This window comes from Triticum aestivum, chromosome 3D (assembly GCF_018294505.1).
Source record: "Triticum aestivum cultivar Chinese Spring chromosome 3D, IWGSC CS RefSeq v2.1, whole genome shotgun sequence".
Classification (NCBI taxonomy): domain Eukaryota; kingdom Viridiplantae; phylum Streptophyta; class Magnoliopsida; order Poales; family Poaceae; genus Triticum; species Triticum aestivum.
The window spans coordinates 434,241,818-434,247,251 of NC_057802.1; positions in this window are offsets into that span (position 1 = coordinate 434,241,818).

The following is a 5,434-nucleotide window of genomic DNA, read 5'->3' on the forward strand; positions in this document are numbered from 1 at the left end:
AGACTCAAATAACTTTCATGGATAAAAACATAGATCTGATCATAAACTCAAAGTTCATCGGATCCCAACAAACACACCACAAAAAGAGTTACATCAAATAGATCTCCAAGAGACCATTGTATTGAGAATCAAAAGAGAGAGAGAGGAAGCCATCTAGCTACTAACTACGGACCCGAAGGTCTACAATGAACTACTCATGCATCATCGGAGAGGCACCAATGAGGATGGTGAACCCCTCCGTGATGGTGTCTAGATTGGATCTGTGGTTTCTGGAACTTGCGGCAGCTGGAATTGTGTTTTGTCGACTCCCCTAGGGTTTTTGGATTTTTGGGGTATTTGTAGAGTAGAGGCGGTGCGGGAGGCGGCCGTGGTGGGCCCAGGCGCACCCTGGTGGGTTGTGCTCCCCTCGGAGCCCCCCCTCTGGTACTTCTTTGGCCCAACAGGTGTCTTCTGGTCTAGAAAAAATCTCCAAAAAGCTTCGCTGTGTTTGGACTCCGTTTGGTATTGATTTTCTGTGAAGTAAAAAAACAAGCAAAAACAGCAACTGGCACTGGGCACTATGTCAATAGGTTAGTCCCAAAAAATGACATAAAGTTGCTATAAAATGATAGTAAAACATCCAAGAATGATAATATAACAGCATGGGACAGTAAAAATTATAGACACGTTGGAGACGTATCACTCACCCTAGGGTGGGACTAACATTAACAAACATCATCATAAGATAAGAATTAAGTCATCTCCAAAAGAGAGTGGAATAAATCCAATATTTTTTACTTTACTCTCATTTGCATTAGTAATGTGCATGATGGCACAGTGTCTTGAGATCTTACCGAATGTCTGCCTTATCATCATGATTAAGATCCTTCAACCTTACTGGCGGAAAAAAGTTGGGAGATTCCTTATGTGCGACAATGATCTCCACTCCATGTGGGAAAGTTATTTACATAAGGTTCGTCTATGCCAAAACAGAAGTTTGGCATCATTATTAGCATCACAACAAAGCATCAAGCATAAATTAACCATGCAATGAGATAAATCAAAGAGATGCTTAATTCTTATTCTAATCTGTATTCATAAATGACACATAAAAATAATCAACATTGATCAGAATATCATCATATGCCATTATAACAATTTTTTAATTAATAAATCTCTAATCAAAACTTCTCGTTGGTTCCATTTTGACTAGAGAGACATAAAATCACATAATTGCGTGCAAGAACTTTTGGCTAAATTAATAGCTCACTTTAACATTAAGCAACGACATAAAACCATGTTTGCCATCATACACAATGATTACCTTTTGTCACTAAAGTTGATACCAGTAATAACAGTGAACCTAAGTGTAAAAATTATCATAAAAATTTCTAAATGACATGGAATTATATAAATGCCACTGCCACTAAGTAAACACTCAAATTGACATTGTTGGGAAACGTAGCATGCAATTTCAAACAAAATTCCTATGCTCACGCAAAATCTATCTAGGAGATGCATAGCAACGAGAGGGGGAGAGTGTGTCCACGTACCCTCGTAGACCGAAAACGGAAGCGTTTGACAACGCGGTTGATGTACTCGAACTTCTCGTTCCAACCGATCAAGCACCGAACGTACGGCACCTCCGAGTTCTACACATGTTCAGCTCGATGACGTCCCTCGAAATCTTGATCCAGCAAAGGCGTCGAGGAAGATGAGTTCCGTCACCACGATAGCATGGTGACGGTGATGGTGAAGTGATCCGCACAGGGCTTCGCCTAAGCACTACGAGAATATGACCGGAGGCGTAAACTATGAAGGGGCGCCGCACACGGCTATCAATTGTTGGTGTGTGTTCTAGGCGCCCCCTCCCCACGTATATATAGGTGGGAGGGGGACAGCCTTGGGGCGCCCTAAGTAGGAGGAATCCTACTTGGGGGACTTATCCAATTCTCCCCCCCCCCTTACCATATCCACTTGAGGGGAAAGGAAAGAGGAGGGAGGAGGGAAGGAGGGGGAGGCCGAATCCCTCTTTCCCTTTCCCTTAGGTGCGGCCCATATGGGGGGCGCAGCAGCCCCTCCTGGCTGCTGCATTTCCCCTCTTGGCCCATTAGGCCCATATAGTTTGCCGGGGGGTGCCCGGAACCCCTTCCGGTGACCCGATATGTACCCGGTACCCCCGGAACACTTCCGGTATCCGAATACTATCACCCTATATATAAATATTTACCTCTCGACCATTTCAAGACTCCTCGTCATATCCGCGATCTCATCTGGGACTCTGAACAACATTCGGTCACCAAATCACATAACTCATATAATACAAAATTGTCATCGAACATTAAGCGTGCGGATCCTACGGGTTTGAGAACTATGTAGACATGACCGAGACACCTCTCTGGTCAATAACCAATAGTGGAACATGGATGCTCATATTGGTTCCTACATATTCTACGAATATCTTTATCGGTCGAACCGTAATGACAACATACGTTATTCCCTTTGTCATCGGTATGTTACTTGCCCGAGATTCGATCGTCGGTATCTTCATACCAAGTTCAATCTCATCACCGCCAAGTCTCTTTACTCGTTTCATAATACATCATCCCGGAACTAACTCATTAGTTACTATGCTTGCAAGGCTTCTTATGATGTGTATTACCGAGAGGGCCCAGAGATACCTCTCCGATACTCTGAGTGACAAATCCTAATCTCGATCTATGCCAACCCAACAAACACCTTCGGAGATACCTATAGAGCATCTTTATAATCACCCAGTTACGTTGTGACGTTTGATAGCACACAAGGTATTCCTCCGGTATTCGGGAGTTGCATAATCTCATAGTCAAAGGAATATGTATATGACATAAAGAAAGCAATAGCAATAAAACTGAACGATCAATATGCTAAGCTAACGGACGGGTCTTGTCCATCACATCATTCTCCTAATGATGTGATCCCGTTTATCAAATGACAACACATGTCTATGGTTAGGAAACTTAACCATCTTTGATTAATGAGCTAGTCTAGTAGAGGCTTTACTAGGGACACCGTGTTTTGTCTATGTATCCACACATGTATCAAGTTTCCGGTTAATATAATTCTAGCATGAATAATAAACATTTATCATGAAGTAAGGAAATATAAAATAACAACTTTATTATTGCCTCTATGGCATATTTCGTTCAGACATTCACAATGAAAATGTTTCATTATCGTGAGGATATCATAAGATTTTCCAAATAAATTTTGGACTTAAATTTACATAAGGATTCACCAAATAATAATATTTGGTAAATTATAACGGTCACATAAATGGCAACATGTACTTGGATAAATTTCATAAAAAAGCCATATAATAACTAGGATATTGCATATCACATAAAGTTCCTCCAAACAAAATTTCTTTGTATAGAGAATCAACCATAGTTTTATCAGCGCCATTTTGATCCATTTATGCTTGTTTCAATAGTGCATATTTGAATTAAATAATAGAAAAAAAACGACATAATCCTTAGTATTTGTCAACGAGCACACTAGCCCAACATTATTAGATGTATAGTTATTAGATGTATAGTACGTCACGGAAAACCACACCATGAAATCACTATGTTTTTTCTTGAGATGGCCTCAGCCCTTTAGTGGTGATCACATGATTTTAAAAAATCCACAAGTATGGCATCAACGTAAAATTCACATTCAATTAAAATCTTCAAATAAAATATTCAAAAATTCAATGAGTGATGCACATTAATTTCACCATTGAAATGACACCAGAAAAAAGATCATCATAAAAGGTGTCATTAAAATGTCACCAGCATAATGTCACGTTACAATTTTCAAATAAAATTTGCCGCTCGAACAATTTTATTCAGAAAATCTAAACATAATTTTAACATATCTTCAGGCAATGAAAACATATTGTCGGTGCAAAATAGTAATAATAATAATAATAATAATAACATAAATCAAATGCACCAAAAAAAAGAAAATTGCCTATAGAACATAATTCGTAATATGCCATTAGTATTGTTAGTATTTCATCCATGGCTTCCCATTAGTAAAACTTCAACATTACCATTAAAAAAGGACGCCGATAACGCCCACACATGTGGGCGTTAAGGGGTCTGCCCACACGTTTTGTGTGGTGTTTAAAAGGATCAGCCCACACGTCTACGTGTGGGTAAAACAAGTAATGCCCACACGTCTTTTTTTTTCTTGCGGTCCCTCTCACACGCCTACATGTGGGCAAAATAGATAACGCCCACACGCCCGTACGTCAGCCCTGCTACCTCATGGTCCCGCACGCCCCGCGTGACAGTCATCAAGCGCCCCGCATTTGCCATGGTCCGGACCCTCTTCCATGTTCGTTTAACTGCAGTTGCCATGTCGGACAACTACAGTTGCCATGGTTGCTCAACTGCAGTTGTCATCTCAGGTCAAGTGCCAGATGCCATTTTTGGACAACTGCAGTTGTTGCCATGTATGGTCTGGTTTACTATAGTTGCCATGATTTGAAAACTTTAGGGGTTGCCACCTACTAACACTAGGCAGTTGCCATGTATGATCTGGTTTACTACAGTTGCCATGATTTGAAAACTTTAGGAGTTGCCACCTACTAACACTAGGCAGTTGTCGTGTAGCGCTACAAAGAGACATGGCAAAATAACATGTTCGGGTAAAGAGAGAGTTGCCATCTGCTTACAAGCACACTAGGGCAGTTGCCATGTACCTTGCAAAACACATGGCAACTGGCAGCTTTGGGTGTGGGAGAGGAGACGGGCGTGTGGGCGAACTGATAAATACCAACACACCAGCCCTTGTGCGTGAGTGCAAACTGACGTGTGGGTGAACTGCTAAACGCCCACACACCGGTCCCTCTGTGTGGTGAAAACGAACGTGTGGGCGACCGGATGAATGTCCACACACCAGCCCAGTCATACGTGGCATCACAAACATGCCAAGATTCGTGCAACCACAACCGATGTGGATCCACGCGTGTGGGCGAGATGCAAACGCCCACACGTGTGGGCGTTAGTATTTCCGTTAAAAAACATAAAAGCCCGAACTTGAATTTGGCCCGATACGTACCCCGCAGCAGACCCATAGACCAGGGAGCAACTAGTTAACGAGCGCTCCTTCGGGAACCTCGCAACGATCAGCGCCACTTGGCGCGCTCTCAGCCATTCGCCATGTGTCGCGTTCTGGACGCTCCCTCCGGATTTTGTTCTTTTTATTTTTCCGCACGCGTTTTCAGCTTTTTAAACGGTTTTTTCCGGGTTTTTTCGACGTTTCGGTTTTCCCCTGGTCTTCCTTAGCTTTTCGATAAAAAAATTCAAAATTTTTTTTTGCACGAAAAACGCGTTTTCTTTTTTTTTTCTTTCACGAAAGTCACGGTTTTTCTTCCACGAGAGGCACGGTTGTGCTTTCGCGCGAGTCACGGCCGTGCCTTTCG